Source organism: Aythya ferina (assembly GCF_964211825.1).
Source record: "Aythya ferina genome assembly, chromosome: 1".
NCBI classification, from domain to species: domain Eukaryota; kingdom Metazoa; phylum Chordata; class Aves; order Anseriformes; family Anatidae; genus Aythya; species Aythya ferina.
In genome coordinates this window covers 36,468-61,033 of record NC_140296.1, presented here as the reverse complement: position 1 = coordinate 61,033, position 24,566 = coordinate 36,468, and the positions used below count along the sequence as shown (strand labels likewise).

The 24,566-nt window shown below is 49.8% G+C and overlaps 1 protein-coding gene and 5 long non-coding RNA genes across 31 annotated transcripts in view; 5 read left to right on the top strand and 1 right to left on the bottom strand.

Annotated features, from left to right (window-relative positions):
• LOC311421374 (uncharacterized protein) overlaps positions 1-1,563 on the top strand; it is a 44,728-nt gene extending 43,165 nt beyond the window's left edge. For 20 of the 26 annotated variants that reach the window (XR_014684826.1, XR_014684827.1, XR_014684828.1 and 17 more), the window contains 2 exons: positions 381-1,113; positions 1,217-1,563. The gene's annotated coding sequence lies outside the window, so the exon portion shown is untranslated. Of the gene's footprint in view, positions 1-380; positions 1,128-1,216 lie in introns of those variants that run through there. The other 6 variants (XR_014684844.1, XR_014684845.1, XR_014684836.1 and 3 more) reach the window with 6 other exon arrangements.
• LOC311421441 lies at positions 893-10,132 on the bottom strand. The gene is made up of 2 exons (XR_014684871.1): positions 9,729-10,132; positions 893-2,009 (listed from the first exon to the last, which is right to left on the bottom strand). It is a non-coding gene; the product is annotated as an uncharacterized lncRNA (long non-coding RNA).
• A 652-nt stretch (positions 10,133-10,784) lies between these two features.
• On the top strand, positions 10,785-22,195 carry LOC311421293. Its single transcript, XR_014684794.1, has 7 exons — positions 10,785-11,227; positions 12,838-12,878; positions 19,768-19,821; positions 19,922-19,979; positions 21,765-21,872; positions 21,992-22,041; positions 22,141-22,195. It is a non-coding gene; the product is annotated as an uncharacterized lncRNA (long non-coding RNA).
• Positions 14,182-15,870, top strand: LOC311421309. Its single transcript, XR_014684801.1, has 3 exons — positions 14,182-14,624; positions 14,746-14,795; positions 15,825-15,870. It is a non-coding gene; the product is annotated as an uncharacterized lncRNA (long non-coding RNA).
• On the top strand, positions 14,875-15,591 carry LOC311421291. The gene is made up of 3 exons (XR_014684793.1): positions 14,875-15,268; positions 15,388-15,437; positions 15,537-15,591. It is a non-coding gene; the product is annotated as an uncharacterized lncRNA (long non-coding RNA).
• On the top strand, positions 16,463-19,231 carry LOC311421299. The gene is made up of 5 exons (XR_014684798.1): positions 16,463-16,698; positions 18,174-18,291; positions 18,752-18,812; positions 18,973-19,023; positions 19,155-19,231. It is a non-coding gene; the product is annotated as an uncharacterized lncRNA (long non-coding RNA).
• Positions 22,196-24,566: the final 2,371 nt, after the last annotated feature.

The window sequence follows — 24,566 nt, the reverse complement described above, 5'->3', positions numbered from 1 at the left end:
CTGTCATTAGCCGTTTTACGTGCAATAGGCAGTGGATCGCACTAAAATGGGGCACTGTCAAATGCACACAGTGTCTGCATTGTGGAGAGATCCCATCTGTTGTGTCCCCCCCCCCCCCCCCCCCCCCCCAATAAAAAAACAAACAAACAAACAAAACTCCCAGAAACACCTGCACTGGTAATATTGCATGTTGCCAGCACAGAGACGAGGGCCTTGTTCCCGAGAACTGCTAGCCATGCCTTTAAACTTGAGATTCAGCGTAGATCGAGAGTAAAGAAACTGCTGTTGTGTTAATGAAAGCTAAAGACAGCCCTGTGACTGTTACCACTTGGTGGTTACTAAACAATCTACCTCAGACTCTCTTCTGTTTTTATCTGCAGACATTATGAAAGCGCACCTGAGGCTTCCCAGGTCCCTGACTTCAGTTCTCTTTCATCCCGTGAGGAGGACGGAGATTCTTCAGGTGGCCTTGCCTTGGCACACGCTGTGCTTTGGAAGCACTAAAAAGAAATGCTTTTAAAAGTGTGCATTTATTTTAATGTTCATACAAAAGAGATTGGTTTTGAACAGTGTTGTTACCGGATCACTAATTTGATATTTTAACTGTATACATTTTTTTGAACATAGGTGTGTGTGTGTGTGTGTGTATATGTGTGTGTATATATATATATATATATATATAAAAAAAAAAATAAACCGTTTTATTAATTCTCGTTAAGTGCTGATCTGAGGAGTCTGTAATGGGCAGCGCTGAATTCCTCGAATTGTCTGTCACCAACAGACCGCTAATATTTTTTGTGAAACCAGTCTGCATATCCTGAAACCCCACTTCTGGTAATAGCTGCGGAATGTGTTTGTTACTTACCTCCCGGTAGCACGTACCCTGGAGCACCTGCCTCATCAGTCAGCTCAGCCTGTACAGGGTGTACATTTTTGCTCCAAGGCTAAAGTGTTAAAGACACCAAGTTCCAGCTTACCAAATCCTTGGTTACCCGAGTTAATATCCTCCCTTCCGTTCCTCTTACTCTTTTGTTCAAAGGTAATGTTGTGAATCACAGAAAATGCAACGAAGACTGGAGCACCTGCACGTAATTAATATTTTCCTTTTAAACGGTAATATGCCAGTAGTAAGTGGCTCTTCAGATAAGTTTATTTTCGGTTGTTCTCATTTAAAAACAGTCTCCTGCTCCTTTAACAGCTTTCTTTTAAAAGACAGGTTGAAGTTGTGCTGGCGTTAAGAAGCTCTTCACAAGGTACTGGGGCTGTCCTGAGGATTCCACTTGACCAGCCAGCAGAAGAGGCAGGGAAACATACTTACGTTGATGGCCTGAACTTCTCTTCCTATTACTCTTTTTAGTACTAGCCAGCGTGTGTGAGACATCTTTTCCTTCTCCTGTGAAGCAGTGGGCTGGTCTTTCTGGAAGAGGTTATTTGACCATTGGAATTACACCAGTGAGATTCAAGAAGGAAATTAAATCCAAAAGCAGCAGCGTATCTTTATTACTACGTTAAGTGAGAAAGTGACACGTGGAACGAACTCGTTATAAACAATTCTGAACTCTTTTCTTAGCGGGAACGTACTTACCTGTACCGTTGAACGTACTTGAAAAAAAAACAAACAAACCACAGGAGTACCTTGGAATACATAGGGCGATTCATCCCTTCAGGATCATTACACGGCAGCTGTATGTCACCACAATACACCTCTTTTGCTTAATGGTGGACTTCTCAGAGGGAATTTACTTGGGTCAGGTATACTGTGTGTATGTGGTTTTATGCACGTAGAACTGCCTGTACTACACTATCTTTTAAATAGGTGGTGGTAAGAGGAGACAGCTTTCTTCTAGTAGATTCTTCCTTAAGTTTCTTTAGTGATTCCGGGGGCGCTCACTTGACCGTGATGTGCCTGACCTGGTTAGCATCTAAACCTCCTCCTCTGATGTGGTACAGCTGTCTGCTAAATTAGTTACAGAAAGATGGTGACTTTAACTCAGCCAGTTCTCTCTTACCTCGTGTCCTGGTTTTCAGTTAGCACAGAATTAATTTTCTTCCTAGTAGCTGGTGGAATGCTGTGTTTTGGCTTAGAATGAGAAGAGTGCTGATAACACCCCGATGCTTTAATTGTTGCAGAGCAGTGCTTATACTAAGCCAAGGACATCTCAGCCTTTGCTCTGTCCTGCCAACGGGCAGGCTGGGGGGTGCAGTAAGAGCTGGGAGGGGACAGACCCAGGACAGGTGACCCAAACTAGCCAAAGGGGTATTCCATACCATCTGACGTCATGCTAAACAATATATAGGGGTGGCTAGCCGGGGGGAGGGGGCCGGACTGCTCGGGGTTAGGCTGGGCATCGGTCAGCGGGTGGTGAGCAATTGCATTGTGCATCACTTGTTTGTACATACTATTATTACTTTTGTATTATCACCATTGTATCATCATTATTATTATTGTTATTATTATTTTGTTATTTTTTTTTTCCTGTCTTATTAAACTGTCTTTATCTCAACTCACGGGCTTCACTTTCCATTTCTCTCCCCCGTCCCAGAGAGGGAGGGGGGAGGGTGAGCGAACGGCTACGTGGTGTTTAGCTGCCGGTCGGGTTAAACCACGACAGTCTTTTTTGGCGCCCAACGTGGGGCCCGAAAGGTTGAGATAACGGCAGATCTGATCAGAGTGTGTTAAACTAAAATTGGTGTAAGGATTAGACCTGCTTAATAGTCACTTGTCATGATGCTGATTGCTTTAATCACAACTCTGCTGCGCCTGTTTTCCAAATTGAGTATTATAGTACATTATTTTCCGTATTTGCTCTCTGTAGTGTTGTTTCTCCTCTCCGGGCCCTGGTTTCAGACCATTATGGTACTAAGTGTTATAGCAATGGCTTATGAGACGATAAGATATCTGGTCATGACTCTAACTTGGTATTTATACTCAGTAACATCGTGGACTCTGTACTTTGGAAACAGCATCTTGGGAACTATTAGCAATTATACCTATTGTTTTTCTCCATTAGAGAGTCAATCTGTGGAGGGGAAAGGGGAGGATATTTTTCCTTACTTGCTTACTCTCCCTTTCTCCTTCACCACCCCTGTATCCTCCTGGGTCACTCTGCCTTCCTCCTTCACCACCCTCTTATCCCCTGAGCTTGTCACAATAGCTCTCCAAGATATTGAATATTTCTGGAATACTCAGAATATCATAGTCTTGTTGTTCTGCCTCATGAATGCACTTCAGATTCTGCTTAAAGTTAAACAACTACTTATGAAGCTCATCCGGAGATCTGCCCGGAGGCAGTATAGTTGTGGGTGGCAGGGAGTATGGGTGGATATGGGCAGGCATCTAGAGCAGTTGGCACCCCCAGTGTGTTGGAAATTCACCCCTGAACAATGGCAAAATCCTCAAAAACTGGCAGAATGCTTGAAAAAAAGGTGTAATGATTCTGGCAGTTCCAAAGTAACACAAATCATTGTAACGTGCTGGGGCCTGGCTCATGCCTATCGAGCTGCCATTGATACTGCTGTCAACTTAGTGACAGACCCTGCGGCCACTCCAAACCCTGTGACAGATCCAACGGCCACTGTGACCCCTACGGTGGATTCTGCAGCCGCTCCAGCCCCAGCTCCTGCAGCCGCTCCAGCCCCAGCTCCTGCAGCCGCTCCAGCCCCAGCTCCTGCAGCCGCTCCAGCCCCAGCTCCTGCAGCCGCTCCAGCCCCAGCTCCTGCAGCCGCTCCAGCCCCAGCTCCTGCAGCCGCTCCAGCCCCAGCTCCTGCAGCCGCTCCAGCCCCAGCTCCTGCAGCCGCTCCAGCCCCAGCTCCTGCAGCCGCTCCAGCCCCAGCTCCTGCAGCCGCTCCAGCCCCAGCTCCTGCAGCCGCTCCAGCCCCAGCTCCTGCAGCCGCTCCAGCCCCAGCTCCTGCAGCCGCTCCAGCCCCAGCTCCTGCAGCCGCTCCAGCCCCAGCTCCTGCAGCCGCTCCAGCCCCAGCTCCTGCAGCCGCTCCAGCCCCAGCTCCTGCAGCCGCTCCAGCCCCAGCTCCTGCAGCCGCTCCAGCCCCAGCTCCTGCAGCCGCTCCAGCCCCAGCTCCTGCAGCCGCTCCAGCCCCAGCTCCTGCAGCCGCTCCAGCCCCAGCTCCTGCAGCCGCTCCAGCCCCAGCTCCTGCAGCCGCTCCAGCCCCAGCTCCTGCAGCCGCTCCAGCCCCAGCTCCTGCAGCCGCTCCAGCCCCAGCTCCTGCAGCCGCTCCAGCCCCAGCTCCTGCAGCCGCTCCAGCCCCAGCTCCTGCAGCCGCTCCAGCCCCAGCTCCTGCAGCCGCTCCAGCCCCAGCTCCTGCAGCCGCTCCAGCCCCAGCTCCTGCAGCCGCTCCAGCCCCAGCTCCTGCAGCCGCTCCAGCCCCAGCTCCTGCAGCCGCTCCAGCCCCAGCTCCTGTGGCCGTGTCAGAGAAACGAGCTGTAGCAGTGCAAGTTGACCCTGCAGAGGGCATTCCAACCCCTGTGGCAGACCCTGTAACAAAGTCAGAGAAACGAGCAGTAGCAGTGCAAGCTGCCCCTGCAGAGGGCATTCCAACCCCTGTGGCAGACCCTGTAACAAAGTCAGAGAAACGAGCAGTAGCAGTGCAAGCTGCCCCTGTAGAGAAGGTGAAAATATGGTATAGAAATTCAAGTCGTTTAGAACGCAGAGAGTCTTCTGCCAATCCAGGTAAGGCTTCTGCCAAAACTAAGTATAGAGATGACGAAGATGATGACGACGCTGGGCCGTCAAGGATTCAGGAGGAGGAAGATGAGGATGCCGAAAGAGCAACAGTAACTACCCGAAGCCTAAACGAGCGCGAGCTACGAGATGTGCGAAAAGATTTTGGTCGCTGTATAGGTGAGCAGCTTGTCACCTGGCTGCTCCGGTGCTGGGACTCTGGAGCCAATTGTGTGGAATTAGACGGCAGGGAAGCCAAGCGGCTGGGATCCCTTGCTCGAGACGCCGGCATTGACAAAGCAATTGCAGATGGAGCACGACCCACCAGCCTCTGGAGGTGTCTCCTCTCAGCTGTGAGGGAAAGGTATCCCTTCAAGGAAGATACTTTATGTCTACCAGGCAAGTGGACCACTATGGAGAAGGGAATCCAGTACCTGAGGGAATTAGCCGTACGGGAAGTGATTTATGAGGATCCAGACCTCAAACAAACATCCACAGATCCAGATGAAGTCAAGTGTACACGACCCATGTGGCGGAAGTTTGTACGGAGTGCACCATCATCATATGCCAGCTCATTGGCAATAATGGCCTGGAAAGAGGATGAGGAACCCACAGTGGGTGAAGCAGCTAAACAACTCCGGCAGTACGAAGAAAGTCTCTCCTCTTCCTTACAGGCCTGCGTCTCAGCTGTGGAGAAACTTTCTGAAAAGGTTCACCAACTTGAAGAGAATCTATTGTCCTCCCCACCTGAACCAACCAGTGCCCACCGACCAAAGGAGAACACTTGGGAGAAACTTTCTGAAAAGGTTCACCAACTTGAAGAGAGATTATTCTCCTTCGCACCTGTACAAAGCAGTGTCTCAGCTGTCAGGGGTAGGCGTTCACCCACACAAGGAAGACGATATGGTGGGTACTCACCCCGTGCCACCCTGTGGTTTTACTTACGAGACCATGGAGAGGACATGAGAAAGTGGGATGGAAAATCTACCGCGACCCTAGAGGCACGGGTACGTGAGTTGCAAAAGAAAACAATCAGGAAAAAGGGATTCTCCGAAAAGTTTGCTGCTCCAACTTCCAGCAGACAGTCCTTCAAACACAGAAACGAGGAAGATTCTGACCAGGATTAGGGGGGCCCTGCCTCCAGCCAGGGGGAGGAAAGGGACAATTGAGTTTATTGGACTGTGTGGATTCGATGGCCTGGCACATCACGCGCACAGAAGTATAAGGCTTTAGTAGACACCGGTGCACAATGTACTATAATGCCATCGAGCTATAAAGGACCAGAGCCCATCTATATTTGTGGAGTGACAGGGGGATCTCAGCAGTTGACTGTATTGGAGGCTGAAGTGAGTCTGACTGGGAATGAGTGGGAAAAGCACCGCATTGTGACTGGTCCGGATGCTCCATGTATCCTTGGCATAGACTATCTTAGAAGAGGATACTGCAAGGACCCAAAAGGGTTCCGGTGGGCTTTTGGTATTGCTGCCTTAGAGACAGAGGGCATTAAACAATTATCTACCTTGCCTGGTCTCTCAGAGGACCCCTCTGTTGTGGGGTTGCTGAGGGTCGAAGAACAGCAAGTGCCAATTGCTACCACAACTGTGCACCGGCGGCAATATCGCACCAACCGAGACTCCCTGATTCCCATCCATAAGCTAATTCGTCAATTGGAGAGCCAAGGAGTGATCAGCAAGACTCATTCACCTTTCAATAGTCCCATATGGCCAGTGCGAAAGTCTAATGGCGAGTGGAGACTAACAGTGGACTATCGTGGCCTGAACGAAGTGACGCCACCACTGAGTGCTGCAGTGCCGGACATGCTGGAACTTCAGTATGAACTTGAATCGAAGGCAGCCAAGTGGTACGCCACAATTGATATCGCTAATGCATTTTTCTCCATCCCTCTAGCAGCAGAGTGCAGGCCACAATTTGCCTTCACTTGGAGGGGAGTCCAATATACTTGGAATAGGCTGCCCCAGGGGTGGAAACACAGCCCTACCATTTGCCATGGGCTGATCCAGTCTGCACTAGAGCAGGGGGAAGCTCCTGAACACCTGCAGTACATCGATGACATTATTGTGTGGGGTGACACAGCAGAGGAAGTTTTCGAGAAAGGGAAGAAAATAGTCCAAATCCTTCTGAAAGCCGGTTTTGCCATAAAACAAAATAAAGTCAAAGGACCTGCACGGGAGATCCAGTTTTTAGGAATAAAATGGCAAGATGGACGTCGTCAAATCCCAATGGATGTGATCAACAAAATAACAGCTATGTCTCCACCAACTAACAAAAAAGAAACACAGACTTTCCTAGGTGTTGTGGGGTTTTGGAGAATGCACATCCCAAATTACAGTCTGATTGTAAACCCACTCTACCAAGTAACTCGTAAGAAGAATGAGTTTGAATGGGGCCCTGAACAACGACAAGCCTTTGAACAAATCAAGCAGGAAATAGTCCATGCAGTAGCCCTTGGGCCAGTTCGAACAGGACCAGATGTAAAGAATGTGCTCTACACTGCAGCCGGGGAGAACGGCCCCACCTGGAGCCTCTGGCAGAAAGAACCTGGGGAAACTCGAGGTCGGCCTCTGGGGTTTTGGAGTCGGGGATACAGAGGATCTGAGGCCCGCTATACTCCAACTGAAAAGGAGATATTGGCAGCATATGAAGGAGTTCGATCTGCTTCGGAGGTGGTCGGTACTGAAGCGCAGCTCCTCCTAGCACCCCGATTACCGGTACTAGGCTGGATGTTCAAGGGAAGGGTCCCCTCTACGCATCATGCAACTGATGCTACATGGAGCAAGTGGGTTGCACTGATTACTCAGCGGGCTCGAATAGGAAACCCCAGTCGCCCAGGAATATTGGAAGTGATCATGGACTGGCCAGAAGGCAAATACTTTGGGATATCATCAGAGGAGGAGGTGGGTCGTGCTGAAGAAGCCCCACTGTACAACCAGTTGCCAGAGAATGAAAAGAAATATGCCCTGTTCACTGATGGGTCCTGTCGTATTGTGGGGAAGCATCGGAGATGGAAGGCTGCTGTATGGAGTCCTACGCGACGAGTTGCAGAAGCTGCTGAGGGAGAAGGTGAATCGAGTCAGTTTGCAGAAGTGAAAGCCATTCAGCTGGCTTTAGACATTGCTGAACGAGAAAAATGGCCAGTTCTCTATCTCTACACCGATTCATGGATGGTAGCAAATGCCCTGTGGGGATGGTTACAGCAATGGAAGCAAAACAACTGGCAGCGTAGGGGCAAACCTATCTGGGCTGCTGCATTGTGGCAAGATATTGCTGCTCGGGTAGAGAACCTGGCTGTGAAAGTACGCCACGTAGATGCTCATGTGCCCAAGAATCGGGCTACTGAAGAACATCAAAACAACCAGCAGGTGGATCAGGCTGCTAAGATTGAAGTAGCTCAGGTGGACCTGGATTGGCAGCATAAAGGTGAATTATTTATAGCCCGATGGGCCCATGACACCTCAGGCCATCAAGGTAGAGATGCAACATACAGATGGGCTCGTGATCGAGGGGTGGACTTGACCATGGACGCTATAGCACAGGTTATTCATGACTGTGAAACATGTGCTGCAATCAAGCAAGCCAAACGGTCAAAGCCTCTTTGGTATGGAGGACGATGGCTGAAATATAAATATGGAGAGGCCTGGCAGATTGATTACATCACACTCCCTCAAACTCGCAATGGCAAGCGCCACGTACTTACAATGGTGGAAGCAACCACCGGATGGCTGGAAACATATCCTGTGCCTCATGCTACCGCCCGGAACACCATCCTGGGCCTTGAAAAGCAAGTCCTATGGCGACATGACACCCCAGAAAGAATAGAATCAGACAATGGGACTCACTTCCGAAACAACCTTATAGACACTTGGGCCAAAGAACATGGTATTGAATGGGTGTATCACATCCCCTATCATGCACCAGCCTCCGGGAAAGTTGAACGATACAATGGCCTGTTAAAGACTACCTTGAAAGCAATGGGCGCTGGGACGTTCAAAAACTGGGATACGCATTTGGCAAAGGCCACCTGGTTAGTCAATACTAGGGGATCTACCAACCGAGCTGGACCTGCCCAATCAAACCTGTTACGTACTGTAGATGGGGATAAAGTTCCTGTAGTGCATGTAAAAAATATGCTGGGTAAAACAGTCTGGGCTACTCCTGCCTCAGGAAAAGGCAAACCTATTCGTGGAATTGTTTTCGCTCAGGGACCTGGATATACTTGGTGGGTGATGCAAAAGAATGGAGAGGTCCGGTGTGTACCTCAAGGAGATTTAATACTGGGTGAGAATAGCCCATGAACTGAATTGCACCATGTTAAATAGTATATTATACTGTATGTTATCACTACCATGATTACTATAGGTGACTAATTAGAATGTATGGAAAAGAGTGTAACCTGAGCATGACATAAATGGTATGGAATAAGGGGTGGATAGATGTCCTGGTTTTCAGTTAGCACAGAATTAATTTTCTTCCTAGTAGCTGGTGGAATGCTGTGTTTTGGCTTAGAATGAGAAGAGTGCTGATAACACCCCGATGCTTTAATTGTTGCAGAGCAGTGCTTATACTAAGCCAAGGACATCTCAGCCTTTGCTCTGTCCTGCCAACGGGCAGGCTGGGGGGTGCAGTAAGAGCTGGGAGGGGACAGACCCAGGACAGGTGACCCAAACTAGCCAAAGGGGTATTCCATACCATCTGACGTCATGCTAAACAATATATAGGGGTGGCTAGCCGGAGGGAGGGGGCCGGACTGCTCGGGGTTAGGCTGGGCATCGGTCAGCGGGTGGTGAGCAATTGCATTGTGCATCACTTGTTTGTACATACTATTATTACTTTTGTATTATCACCATTGTATCATCATTATTATTATTGTTGTTATTATTTTGTTATTTTTTTTTTTCCTGTCTTATTAAACTGTCTTTATCTCAACTCACGGGCTTCACTTTCCATTTCTCTCCCCCGTCCCAGAGAGGGAGGGGGGAGGGTGAGCGAACGGCTGCGTGGTGTTTAGCTGCCGGTCGGGTTAAATCACGACACCTCGCTATTGTTTTATCTGGATAATTTGAATTTGGATTAGAGCAGCGGAGGGAAAAGATGCCTTACGCTGAAACGGACGCGAGTCTGTGAGAAGAAAGCCAGGCGTCCTTGGAGACTGTGCCAATGAAAAGGCGAAGAAAACTGAGTGGAATAAATCTGAGTGCACGTAGTCCTGCATCCCGAAGGGAGCACAGAAGGAAGGTTGCTTGCTTAGAAGAGCAGTGGATGCTTCGTGCCCGCCTTAAAGAGAATATTAACAGAGAGAATTCTTTGTAAGACAAGCTGCCCCGCGGGGTGTGGGTAGCAAGTACGTTGGAAAAAAGACAGCCACAAGCTCCGAATGGCACAGTAGGCGAGCTGTGATCCGCCCGACAGGGCCTCCCGCGGGCGCCCTCTGCCGCCTCCTGCTGGTGGAAAACGAGTACTGCAGGCGTCCGGGGGACGCGCATGCGCATTGGCACCCGCGGGCGCCCTCTGCCGCCACCTGCTGGTGGGAAAGGGGTACTGCAGGCGGCCGGGGGGCGCGCATGCGCGGTGGGGTCCGGTGGCGCCCTCTGCCGCCACCTGCTGGCGGTATTCGGGTACTGCAGGCGGCCGGGGGCCGCGCATGCGCGGTGACGCCCGTGTGCGCTCTCTGCCGCCACCTGCTGATGGGAAGGGGTACTGCAGGCAGCCGGGGGGCGCGCATGCGCGGTGACGCCCGCGTGCGCCCTCTGCCGCCACCTGCTGGTTGTAGTCGGGTACTGCAGGCGGCCGAGGGGCGCGCATGCGCGGTGAGGCCCGCGTGCGCCCTCTGCCGCCACCTGCTGGTTTTAATCGGGTACTGCAGGCGGCCGGGGGGCGCGCATGCGCGGTGGGGCCCGGGGGCGCCCTCTGCCGCCTCCTGCTGGTGGAAAACGAGTACTGCAGGCGGCCGAGGGGGGCGCATGCGCGGTGGGGCCCGGGGGCGCCCTCTGCCGCCTCCTGCTGGTGGAAAACGAGTACTGCAGGCGGCCGTTGGGCCGTGCATGCGCGTTGCTTATTACGTCGTTGTTTTTTTTGCTGTGTAATTTCCTACGCTCCTAGATTTTTCTTCATATGTAAATCACACAGAATCACAGATCTTCTAGGTTGGAAGAGACCTCAAGATCATTGAGTCCAACCTCTGACCTAACACTAACGTTTGAGCTAATTCCCGTGGAAAATATTTCATTTACTTTCTTGGTTGTATTGTCCTTTCTATGTTCAAAGCTGAGGCATAAATACGGTAAATTTTGCTTCTAGAAACACCCCAGTTCTTTTGTCTGCACTCTGCATGCTGTAAACTAGGGATAGGCACAAAAAAAACAAATAAATAAATAAATAAAAGAACACAGCTGCTGCTGCTCCTGCTCTCTTTCTTGTGGTTTGCCCCCTCCTCTTTCCCAGGTGATTGGGTTTGGGTGCTGGGCGGGGCCAAATGGTATAGGAGCCCCAGGCACGGCATCAGAGAGCTCCTTCTGCCCGGGCTGCTCTTTGGGGTCAGTGCTGTGTTGATGCTTCTGTTAGCTACATGCAGGGTTCTTTTGGTGGGTCAGGGTCTGGTACGATCTTTTAGAGGAAACCGATCTAGTAGTATGTGCATTTATTGCTTGAAGCTCTTTGGAGGTGATTAATTGTTATAGCACATTTATGGATAGGATGTCAATGTTATTTTGTGCGTTTGCTTTGTTGTTCTAGGTCCCTCGTGATTTTTGCAGGGTTACAGGGCAGATGCCACCAGATCTACCCCTTTTGTTGTTTTTGTTTTGTTTGATTTTTTTTTCTCTTGATTTTTCTTTTTCTTTTTTGGAAGGGGGTTTGGGATTTGAGCATCTCAATTTTGCGGGTTTGGGATTTGAGCGTCTTAATTTATTGGGTTAGGGGTTTTAGGCATAGGACTTCAGGGGTTTAGTGTGGTAAATAGTTTGGGTTAGGTCCGTAGGGGTTTCGAGGATGTTTAGGGATAGGGCTTGAGGCTTTTTTGTGTAAGGGCGGGAAGGGCTAGGGTTACAGTGAGCGCTGTTAAATGTAGTTCTCGAAAACTCGGCCTCTGATTGGCCGTGCTGGCTGTCCAGGGAATTCTGGTAGGTGTAGTTTTCCGGCACCAGGCTTCCGGTAGGCCATGTTGACTGCCCGGAGCATGCCGGGAGATGTAGTTCTGGGACTCCGAACTTCCGGGAGGCCATGTTGGGTGCCCGGAGCATGCCGGGCAATGTAGTTCTGGGACTCCGGACCTCCGGGAGGCCATGTTGAGCGCCCAGAGCATGCCTGGAAATGAAGTTCTCGGGAACCAGGGTTGGGCTTAGGGACTAGGGCTGGGGCTAGGGTTAGAGTTTAGGGTGAGGGTTGGGGTTAGGGTTAGGGCTAGTGAATGCTGGTTCTCTGTGTTTGCAGATGACGGTGAGCGTGTTTAAACTAATTCCAGTTGAAGAAGTTTCAGTTACTTGCTTGGTGCCGTTATCAGTTCAACATTAAAAGCTGCAGCAAAAGCAAAAGGGGATTTTTGCTTCTAGAAACACCACAGGTCTCTTGTCTGCTCTCTGAATGTTTTTGAGATAAAACAGATTTTAAAAAACAAAGGAAAAACCAAAACAAAACAAAACACAGCTGCTCCTTCTGCTCTCTTCCTACTTTCATGTGCTTTGCCCCTCCCCTTTCCCAGGTGATCGGGTTTGGGTGCTGGGCGGGGCTAAATGCTATATGAGCCCCAGGCATGCCATCAGAGAGCTCCTTCTGCCTGGGCTGCTCTTTGGGGTCAGTGCTTTGTTTTTCCTTCTGTCCGTTGCAGGGTTGTTTAGGCAGGCTGGAGTCTATGGATTTCTGGATTTTAAGTGCTTGGAATTCACTTAGTAGAGGGATGTTTAGTAGGGGCTGCTGGCTCAGTTTGGGGCACGGTTGTCACTGCAGTTATTTTCCTACAGCCAATAGAGTAAAATTCCAGTTTGCCTTTTAGAGGTGCTATAAGTGGGTAAAGAGAACAGATGGAAGCGTGTGCCACGTGGGGTAGGCAAGCGGCTGAGGTACAGGAGGGGATGAGAGTATGTGATTTTTTTTTTCTGGGGATGAAATGGACTCAATTTTGTTGGTGTATAATGTGTTCTGCTCCTAGATTTTTCTTTCAATGTGAAGAAAAGTTTGAGCTAATTCCAGGTAAGAAAGTTCCAGTTACTTGCTGGGTCGTATTGTCCTTTTAATATTCAAAGCTACAGCAAAAGCGTGGGGATTGTTGCTTCTAGAAACACCTCAGTTTTCTTGTCTGCACTCTGCATGCCGTTGAGCTAAAGCAGACTAAAAAAATAAATAAATACAGGAAACACACACACAAAAAACAATAACAAAAAAACCCCACATACACACAAAAAAAACCACCATTGGCTGACTTGTTGTGAATGCAATGATCATTTAATCCCTTTGTTTTCCCAGGTGGTGTGAATGATACTGGTTGCAGTGTTGGAGCTTGGATTTGGAGAGGAACAGGTGGGCATAGTTGTATGTTGCATCAGCAGTAGTCAGCGTTGTGGAGAAGGTGGGCATCATGACCGGCATGCTAGTGAATGCTGGTACTCTGTTTTTGCAGCTGATGATGAGCCTGGCAATTGACTAAGATGACAATCAGTGCCTGTGTATTTCTTGAGGCGGAGGGAATTTACCATGCAGCAACCTGAGAGCTAAGTTGGGGGGCACCTGGTATTTGCATATCTGGGATGGCTAATGGGAGCTGGGAGCCAGAGCAGCATGGAGCCAGCTGGCTGAAAATACTTGGTGCCACTGCGAGGGTGGTTCAGGCTGGGTCACGTTCAGGCTGCTTGTGGCTGGGTCACCAGGCTAATAGAAGCAGCGGGATTATTTTGTAGCGTGAGTGCGTGCGCCAGGCAGGACAGTTTCCTTCTGTTCGTCTGTCCTGTAGTGTTGCTTCTGCAATGTCTGTTCTGTGCTTCTCGGGTCTTGATATCCTTCTAGCTTTTGACACTGGACTGACCAGACAGGCGACTTGGTAGCGGTGCTGAAGGGCCTCAGTTCTTGTTTTGTCATCGTGGCTCTGATCCGAGCACTTCTTGTCTTGCAGTTGCTGCTTGAAATGCAGTTCTGTTTCAGGTCTCGTGCATCATATTCGGTTTGAGATGGCGTCTGTTTCCATCCTCACTCTTGCGGAAGTCATCTGGGCCGCATCAGGAGCTCCTGCTTGGGAATTGATTTCCTAAGCGTCGTCTTACGGGGTTTTCAGTCCCCATCCTTCTGGTCTCTTGTCTTGAAGGCAGGCTTTTTAGGCCTCCATCACCCCAGTTCTGGCAGTGTCTTCCAGTCGCGTGTCGTGACATTCGAGTCTCTCCTTGGGTCTGGTGCAGAGCACCTGTTGTGACTTGCTGTTGCCATAGGGCTTCCCTCCGGGGGTCACTTTTTCTTGCGCCTTGTGTTGTGTGTTTGGTTTGTAGTGTTTGCGGTGTGCCTGTGTGTGTATGTGTTTGGTCTGGAGCTGTCCTGCCTGGCAGTTAGTGATGACAGCTAACGTGGCAGTGCATGGGTGTGCTAATACATTGTCTGGACTGTGTTGGCGAAGACATCTTGTCTGCCTCTGGGCACGTACTGAAGGGCAGCAGGCACAGTCATCTCTGTGGTGTTTGTCAGATGTGTGTGGGGGGGGAGAGTATATCTGCTTGTGAGCAGCTGCTCGCATAGTGCTTGAACGGTGTGCTTGAGGAGGAGGTCTGTGGAATCTTGAAAGCTTACAGATAAGGGGTTTTTGAAACTTTTATTTTTATTTCTCTCCTGTCCCCAGTAGAGTGTAAACCTTTGGAGGAACCTGTCACAGGAAAGAGCTCCTTCCGGAACTGTTCAGTGCTCTGTAGGCAGCTCGGTGACTGTGACTGGCTTGGTCTACTTCTGAGGTGTGCTGAGGTATGGGGGCTTCTGTTTAGAAATGATAATATTGTAAATGGGGTCCCTTTGTGTTGTTGAGGGATGGGTGCTAATGCTGGCAGCTGAACGATTATCTTGTGACCGTTTTCATTTGCTAAAGCTGAAACACAGTGTACAACACAGGACTTGACCGCAGCTTCTTTTAGCAAGGTGAGCGATGAGCAGATCTAGCAGTTACTTTAGTGGTGCAGTTGTCACTGCAGTTACTTAACTGCACAAAGTACTGAAGCTGTCCTGCCTGGCAGTTAGTGATGACAGCTAACGTGGCAGTGCATGGGTGTACTAATACATTGTCCGGACTGTATTGGCAAAGACATCCGGTCTGCCTCTGGGCGCGTACTGACGGGCAGCTGGCACAGTCATCTCTGGAGGTTGGTAGATGTGGATTTGGCAGAGTTGAGCTGCTTGCGAGCAGCTGCTCCCATAATGCTTGAACGGTGCACTGTTGAATCATGAAAGCTTACAGATACGGGGTTTTGAAACTTTTATTTTTATATCTTTCCTGTCCCCAGCAGAGTGTGTACCTTAGTAGGAACTGCTCACAGGAAAGAGCTCCTTCTGGAACTGTCCAGCACTCGGTAGGCAGCTCGGTGACTGGCTTGATCTACTTCTGAGGTGCTGAGGTAAGGGGGCTGCTGTTTTGAAACAATAATTTGTAAATGGGGTCCCTTCTGTTGTTGAGGGATGCGTGCTAATGCTGGCCGCTGAATGATTATCTTGTGACCGTTTTCATTTGCTAAAGCTGAAACACAGTGTACAACACAGGACTTGACCACAGCTTCTTTTAGCAAGGTGAGCGATGAGCAGATCTAGCAGTTACTTTAGTGGTGCAGTTGTCACTGCAGTTACTTAACTGCACAAAGTACAGTAAAAATCCTGTTTATATTTCAGAGGTGTGTTGTAGCTGGCCTAAGAGAGCAGATGGAAGCATCTTCCTCGAGGGCAGGTGAGGAGGCAGAGGTAAGGGAGCAGATGAGAGTAACTGTCCTATCTGTGCTGTGTCTTTGGATGCTGCTTCAGCCTATGCTTTTCTTTTTGTTTCACAGGTGTGTCGCACAGGCTGAGTGGGGCCAAGCTGCACTGTGAAGATCAGCACGAGAAGGGCGGGCTGTTTGTGAGCTGGATTGGAGCAGAACTGCCAAGTAGCACGAGGTGACTGCGAAGGGTCTTACTTTGCAGGTGCCATGGCAGGCTCTCCACAGAAGCGGTTGAGGATTTGAGAAGAAGTTGCAGATCATCGAGGAGCGACACGTGCAGGGACGGCTTGAAAACGGTATGGCTGCTTTCTCTTCTGTTTATCAGGTGTCCCAGGCAACGTGGGCTGTGATGTTAGTCTTTAGAATCTGAACAAAGCAGGTGCTGATGGCGGTCTTCTTTGGTAGGCAAAGAGGTGCCCGAAGCCCTGTCCTGTGTAGCCTGGGCACGCCTCGCTGAGTATGAAGCTTGCTTTCCAGCAGTTCTCAAAACTGTGTTGAGGCTGAAATGCTGTGTCTGTGTTTGGGTTGGGGTTGCACCTTGGTGAGTGTAGGGATGGGTTTTAAGTGGGTGCAGCGGAGGGCCTGGCCCCAGTGTCCTGTAGTGTGTTTTAACACATCAGCATAGCCTTTTGGTTCTCAGATAGCCTGCTGAAGTAAGTGATTTCTCCTGCGAGTGGAATGGAATTGAATACTTCTTTTGGCATGTAATCTGTTCTGCTCCTAGATTTTTCTTTGTAAATGAAAGATTGAGGTAATTCCAGGTGGAAAAAAAAAAAAAAAAAGAGTTACTTGCTTGTTTGTATTTTCCTTTCAATATTCAAAGCTGCAGCAAAAGCATGGGGATTTTTGTTTCTAGAAACACCCCAGTTCTCTTGTCTGCGCTCTGCATGCTGTTGAGCTAAGCCATATAAAGAAGTTAATAAAACCACAGCTGCTGCTCCTCCTCTTTCTGCTTTTTTGTGCTTTCCCCCTGCACTTTCCCAGGTGATTGGCTTCAGGTTCCAGGTGGGACCTAATGGTAACTGAGTTGCAGGTATGCCATGAGAGAGCTCCTTCTGCCTGGGCTGCACTTTGGGGTAAGTGCTTTGGTTTTCCTTCAGTTGTTTGGAGGGTTCTTTAGGTGGGTCAGTCTATGGACTGATGCGTTTTCAAGTAGAAACCAGTACTCCTATCTTTTTGAGGTGGCAACTGGCAGGATCTGTCATTGTAAAGCAATCTAGTAGTAGGTGCCTGTATTGCATGCAGCTCTTCCTCAGGTGAGTAGTAGTTATAGCAGTGTTACGGATAGTATGGTGATGTTACTTTGTGTGTTTGCTTTGTGGTTCTGGGTCCCTTATGATTTTTGCAGAATTACGGGTTTTTCTGTGAGTCTTTGCCTTTATGTCAAATCATATCAAAGTCACAACCTTGGTGGCAAAGTGATGGAGCATGGTTTAGGAGAAATGTATCATTGAAGCTCCCTGTGTGAGCGATTATCTGAAAATGGCAGCAGTGGGCATGTAAGGGGTATTCTGTTTCAGGTTTAGGGACAGTTTATTGTATTTCTGGAGCTTTTGCCTGTGGTTTTGCTGTCAGTTGAGTCTTTAGACCTTGCAGCCTTCTAGTCTTGATGTCCTTGAATTGACATATTAGAAGTATGTTTATGAGGTGTTGCTAGGTAGTTGTATTTAGGAAACAGTTGAGCATGGTTCCTTGACCGCGTAAGTGCAGTACTGCCAAGAGACTGAGCAGGGTCACCTGCTTCATGTCTAAAGAATAAGTCTGTTGGGGCCCGTTTCGGCGCGGCGCTGCCCGGGCCCTTTTCGGCGCGGCGCTGCCCGGGCCCATTACTCAGGTGGAGCTACTGAGCAGGTGAGATAAAGGAGTTGGGAACAGAGTGGTATTGCACAATGGTATGTTGCATTAGTTGTAGTGTGCTTTGTGCAGGAGGTGGGTTTTAGGGCTTGCATGGTAATGAATGCTGGTTCTCTGTGTTTACAGATGGGGATGAGCCTGTTTAAAGTAATTCCAGTTCAAAAAGTTTCAGTTATTAGCTTGGTGATATTGTCAATTCAAAATTAAAACCTGCAGAAAAAGCCAAAGGCGATTTTTGCTTCTAAAATCACTGCAAATATTTGGTCTGCTCTCTGCATGCTTTTGAGATAAAGTTGTTTTTAAAAAAGAAAGAAAAAGAAAAACAGCTACTTCTCTTGCTCTATTTCTACTTTCTTGTGCTTTGCCCCTCCCCTTTCCCAGGTGATTGGGTTTGGGTGCTGGGCGGGGCCAAAAGGTATATGAGCCCCAGGCATGGCATCAGAGTGCTCCTTCTGCCTGGGCTGCTCTTTGGGGTCAGTGCTTTGTGTTTCCTTCAGTCAGTTGCAGGGTTCTCTAGGCAGTCTGGAGTCTATGGATTTCTGGATTTCTAAGTGGTTGGAATTCTAGATCTCTAAGTGCTTGAATTAGAGGGATATTTAGTAGAGGCTGCTGGCTCACTTTTTTTTAGGATGGCCGCATATTCTCCTGTTTTTGAGATGTATTTTAATCTCTGCATGTTTAAAACCACTTGTTTTAGTCCCCTGGAGAGTTACACCAGCTTGATTACATGCTACATGTGGCTTGGCAGCGTATATGCAGCATTACCAAGAGACTGAGCAGGGTTGTATCAGAGTCACCTTTTTCATCTGCAAAGGGTAAGTCTGTGATTACTGCTGCCGGGGTTGCTGTGTGTGCATGTCTTTTTGGCGTTTGTGGAGTTGTGTTTTTTTTTTTGTTGTTGTTTGTGTGTGTGTATGTTCTAAGTTTCTGGTTTTCTGAGGGGTAAACAGTTAGTGTGCTGAACGTGGTAGGCAGGTGGAGGTTGGGAGCTGCTCAGGACTGGTAGGTTTGGTTTCTAGGAGTATGCGGCATCCATCCTGTGCGATGCGACTGATTGTTGGGCGGGAACGTTCCAGCTTGTGTGTCCTAAGCAATGTAGCTTGTGTAGCGTATGTTGTGTGGCCCGGGCAGAATTTGCTGTGGCGCTGTGAGCGAAGAATCTGAGTTAGAGCTGTTGAGCAACTGAAGTAAAAGAACTGGGAAGAGAGAGGTATTGCAGCAGGTATGCTGTGGTTGTGAGGTGCCTCAGAGTGTGCTTTTCTCTCGTCTCTACAGGTGCTTTGTGCAGTCGTGGACAGGGAAGGGAAATCCTCATGTCACGAAGCACTGAGGGAAGGTGAGTGTTGTCAGCCTGGTCATCCCTTATCCGAAGCGAAGGGAAGACGCTCAGGTGTTTCCCTGTGAGGGTCCGAGGTGAGGCTGTGTGGGATAGAGGAGCAGTGTGGCAGGTGGTTGCTTGCAGGCACAGTGGTCATTGTGTCCTTCTGTGTTCCCAGGTGGCGTGGGTGATGCTGGCCGCTCCTTTCAAGCTTGGACCTAATTTGCAGGTACAGAGGCAAGTGGCCTGCTGTTTTGAAAGGATAAAACTAAAGATGGGGTCCCTTTTGTTGTTGAGGGATGGGTGCTACTGCTGTCAGCTGAATGTTTATCTTCTGCCTGTGTTTTTCCTTTTGTTCAGGCTGAAACGCAGTGCGCAGTGCAGGACGTCTTGACCCGAGCTGCCTCTGCAGTGACTCTGGTGCGTGGTGAGCAGAGGTAACTGTTGGTTTTGGGGCGCGGTTGTCGCTGCAGTTATTTTCCTACAGCCAATAGAGTAAAATTCCAGTTTGTCTTTTAGAGGTGCTATAAGTGGGTAAAGAGAACAGATGGAAGCGTGTGCCACGTGGGGTAGGCAAGCGGCTGAGGTACAGGAGGGGATGAGAGTATGTGATTTTTTTTCTGGGGATGAAATGGAATTAATTTTGTTGGTGTATAATGTGTTCTGCTCCTAGATTTTTCTTTCAATGTGAAGAAAAGTTTGAACTAATTCCAGGTAAGAAAGTTCCAGTTACTTGCTGGGTCGTATTGTCCTTTTAATATTCAAAGCTGCAGCAAAAGCATGGGGATTGTTGCTTCTAGAAACACCCCGGTTTTCTTGTTTGCACTCTGCATGCTGTTGAGCTAAAGCAGACCAAAAAAAAAAAAAAAAGGAAACACACACACACACACAAAAACCAACAATAACAAAAAAAAACCACCATTGGGTGACGTGTTGTGAACGCAACGATCATTTAATCCCTTTGTTTTCCCAGGTGGTGTGGATGATACTGGTTGCAGTGTTGGAGCTTGGATTTGGAGAGGAACAGGTGAGCATAGTTGTATGTTGCATCAGCAGTAGTCAGCATTGTGGAGAAGGTGGGCATCATGACCGGCATGCTAGTGAATGCTGGTACTCTTTTTTTGCAGCTGATGATGAGCCTGGCAATTGCCTAAGATGACGACCAGTGCCTGTGCATTTCTTGAGGTGGAGGGAATTTACCATTCAGCAACCTGAGAGCTAAGTTGGGGGGCACCTGGTATTTGCATATCTGGGGTGGCTAATGGGAGCTGGGAGCCAGAGGAGCATGGTGCCTGCTGGCTGACTAGACTTGGTGCCACGGTGAGGGTGGTTCAGGCTGGGTCACGTTCAGGCTGCTTGTGGCCGGGTCACCAGGCTAATAGAAGCAGCGGGATTATTTTGTAGCGTGAGTGCGTGCGCCAGGCAGGACAGTTTCCTTCTGTTCGTCTGTCTTGTAGTGTTGCTTCTGCAGCGTCTGTTCTGTGCTTCTCGGGTCTTGATATCCTCCTAGCTTTTGACACTGGACTGACCAGACAGGGGACTTGGTAGCGGTGCTGAAGGGCCTCAGTGCTTGTTTTGTCATCGTGGCTCTGATCCGAGCACTTCTTGTCTTGCAGTCGCTGCTTGAAATGCAGTTCTGTTTCAGGTCTCGTGCATCGTATTCGGTTTGAGATCGCGTCTGTTTCCATCCTCACTCTTGCAGAAGTCATCTGGGCCGCATCAGGAGCTCTTGCTTGGGAATTGATTTCCTAAGCGTTGTCTTATGGGGTTTTCAGTCCCCATCCTTCTGGTCTGTTGTCTTGAAGGCAGGCTTTTTCGGCCTCCATCATCCCAGTTCTGGCAGTTGCTTCCAGTCGCGTGTCGTGACATTTGAGTCTCCTCTAGGGTCTGGTGCAGAGCACCTGTTCTGACTTGCTGTTGCCATAGGGCTTCCCTCCGGGGGTCACTTTTTCTTGCGCCTTGTGTTGTGTGTTTTGTTTGTAGTGTTTGTGGCGTGGCTGTGTGTGTATGTGTTTGGTCTGGAGCTGTCCTGCCTGGCAGTTAGTGATGACAGCTAACATGGCAGTGCATGGGTGTGCTAATACATTGTCTGGAGTGTTTTGGCGAAGACATCCGGTCTGCATCTGGGCACGTACTGAAGGGCAGCTGGCACAGTCATCTCAGTGTTGTTTGTCAGATGTTGGGGGGGGGAGAGTATATCTGCTTGTGAGCAGCTGCTCGCATAGTGCTTGAATGGTGTGGTTGAGGAGGTCTGTCGAATCTTGAAAGCTTACAGATATGGGGTTTTGAAAGTTTTATTTTTATTTCTCTCCTGTCCCCAGTACAGTGTAAACCTTTGGAGGAACCTGTCGCAGGAAAGAGCTTCTTCCGGAACTGTTCAGCGCTCCGTAGGCAGCTCGGTGACTGGCTTGGTCTACTTCTGAGGTGTGCTGAGGTATGGGGGCTTCTGTTTTGAAATGATAATATTGTAAACGGTGTCCCTTTGTGTTGTTGAGGGATGGGTGCTAATGCTGGCAGCTGAATGATTATCTTGTGACCGTTTTCATTTGCTAAAGCTGAAACACAGTGTACAACACAGGACTTGACCGCAGCTTCTTTTAGCAAGGTGAGCGATGAGCAGATCTAGCAGTTACTTTAGTGGTGCAGTTGTCACTGCAGTTACTTAACTGCACAAAGTACTGAAGCTGTCCTGCCTGGCAGTTAGTGATGACAGCTAACGTGGCAGTGCATGGGTGTACTAATACATTGTCCGGACTGTATTGGCAAAGACATCCGGTCTGCCTCTGGGCGCGTACTGACGGGCAGCTGGCACAGTCATCTCTGGAGGTTGGTAGATGTGGATTTGGCAGAGTTGAGCTGCTTGCGAGCAGCTGCTCCCATAATGCTTGAACGGTGCACTGTTGAATCATGAAAGCTTACAGATACGGGGTTTTGAAACTTTTATTTTTATATCTTTCCTGTCCCCAGTAGAGTGTGTACCTTAGTAGGAACTGCTCACAGGAAAGAGCTCCCTCTGGAACTGTCCAGCACTCGGTAGGCAGCTCGGTGACTGGCTTGATCTACTTCTGAGGTGCTGAGGTAAGGGGGCCGCTGTTTTGAAACAATAATTTGTAAATGGGGTCCCTTCTGTTGTTGAGGGATGGGTGCTAATGCTGGCAGCTGAATGATTATCTTGTGACCGTTTTCATTTGCTAAAGCTGAAACACAGTGTACAACACAGGACTTGACCACAGCTTCTTTTAGCAAGGTGAGCGATGAGCAGATCTAGCAGTTACTTTAGTGGTGCAGTTGTCACTGCAGTTACTTAACTGCACAAAGTACAGTAAAAATCCTGTTTATATTTCAGAGGTGTGTTGTAGCTGGCCTAAGAGAGCAGATGGAAGCATCTTCCTCGAGGGCAGGTGAGGGGGCAGAGGTTAGGGAGCAGATGAGAGTAACTGTCCTATCTGTGCTGTGTCTTTGGATGCTGCTTCAGCCTATGCTTTTCTTTTTGTTTCACAGGTGTGTCGCACAGGCTGAGTGGGGCCAAGCTGCACTGTGAAGAGCAGCACGGGAAGGGCGGGCTGTTTGTGAGCTGGATTGGAGCAGAACTGCCAAGTAGCACGAGGTGACTGCGAAGGGTCTTGCTTTGCAGGTGCCATGGCAGGCTCTCCACAGAAGCGGTTGAGGATTTGAGAAGAAGTTGCAGATCATCGAGGAGCGACATGCGCAGGGACGGCTTGAAAACGGTATGGCTGCTTTCTCTTCTGTTTATCAGGTGTCCCAGGCGACGTGGGCTGTGATGTTAGTCTTTAGGATCGGAACAAAGCAGGTGCTGATGGCAGTCTTCTTCGGTAGGCAAAGAGTTGCCTGCAGCCCTGTCCTGTGTAGCCTGGGCACGCCTCGCTTAGGATGAAGCTTGCTTTCCAGCAGTTCTGGAAACTGTGTTGAGGCTGAAATGCTGTGTCTGTGTTTGGGTTGGGGTTGCACCTTGGTGAGTGTAGGGATGGGTTTTAAGTGGGTGCAGCGGAGGGCCTGGCCCCAGTGTCCTGTAGTGTGTTTTAACACATCAGCATAGCCTTTTGGTTCTCAGATAGCCTGCTGAAGTAAGTGATTTCTCCTGCGAGTGGAATGGAATTGAATACTTCTTTTGGCATGTAATCTATTCTGCTCCTAGATTTTTCTTTGTAAATGAAAGATTGAGGTAATTCCAGGTGGAAAAAAAAAAAAAGAGTTACTTGCTTGTTTGTATTTTCCTTTCAATATTCAAAGCTGTAGCAAAAGCATGGGGATTTTTGTTTCTAGAAACACCCCAGTTCTCTTGTCTGCGCTCTGCATGCTGTTGAGCTAAGCCATATAAAGAAGTTAATAAAACCACAGCTGCTGCTCCTCCTCTTTCTGCTTTTTTGTGCTTTCCCCCTGCACTTTCCCAGGTGATTGGCTTCAGGTTCCAGGTGGGACCTAATGGTAACTGAGTTGCAGGTATGCCATGAGAGAGCTCCTTCTGCCTGGGCTGCACTTTGGGGTAAGTGCTTTGGTTTTCCTTCAGTTGTTTGGAGGGTTCTTTAGGTGGGTCAGTCTATGGACTGATGCGTTTTCAAGTAGAAACCAGTACTCCTATCTTTTTGAGGTGGCAACTGGCAGGATCTGTCATTGTAAAGCAATCTAAGTAGTAGGTGCCTGTATTGCATGCAGCTCTTCCTCAGGTGAGTAGTAGTTATAGCAGTGTTACGGATAGTATGGTGATGTTACTTTGTGTGTTTGCTTTGTGGTTCTGGGTCCCTTATGATTTTTGCAGAATTACGGGTTTTTTTGTGAGTCTTTGCCTTTATGTCAAATCTTATCAAAGTCACAACCTTGGTGGCAAAGTGATGGAGCAGGGTTTAGGAGAAATGTATCATTGAAGCTCCCTGTGTGAGCGTGTATCTGAAAATGGCAGCAGTGGGCATGTAAGGGGTATTCTGTTTCAGGTTTAGGGACAGTTTATTGTATTTCTGGAGCTTTTGCCTGTGTGTTTGCTGTCTGTCGAGTCGTTAGACCATAAAGCCTTCTAGGCTTTATGTGCATGGAATTCACATATTTGAGGTATGTTTATGAGGGGTTGCCAGGTACGTTGTTTTTGGGAAACCGTGGGGTACGGTTTCTTGACCGCATAAGTGCAGTACTGCCAAGAGACTGAGCAGGGTCACCTTCTTCATCACTGAAGAATAAGTCTGTTCGGGCCCTTTTCGGCGCGGCGCCGCCCGGGCCCTTTTCGGCGCGGCGCCGCCCGGGCCCTTTTCGGCGCGGCGCCGCCCGGGCCCTTTTCGGCGCGGCGCCGCCCGGGCCCTTTTCGGCGCGGCGCCGCCCGGGCCCTTTTCGGCGCGGCGCCGCCCGGGCCCTTTTCGGCGCGGCGCCGCCCGGGCCCTTTTCGGCGCGGCGCCGCCCGGGCCCTTTTCGGCGCGGCGCCGCCCGGGCCCTTTTCGGCGCGGCGCCGCCCGGGCCCTTTTCGGCGCGGCGCCGCCCGGGCCCTTTTCGGCGCGGCGCCGCCCGGGCCCTTTTCGGCGCGGCGCCGCCCGGGCCCTTTTCGGCGCGGCGCCGCCCGGGCCCTTTTCGGCGCGGCGCCGCCCGGGCCCTTTTCGGCGCGGCGCCGCCCGGGCCCTTTTCGGCGCGGCGCCGCCCGGGCCCTTTTCGGCGCGGCGCCGCCCGGGCCCTTTTCGGCGCGGCGCCGCCCGGGCCCTTTTCGGCGCGGCGCCGCCCGGGCCCTTTTCGGCGCGGCGCCGCCCGGGCCCTTTTCGGCGCGGCGCCGCCCGG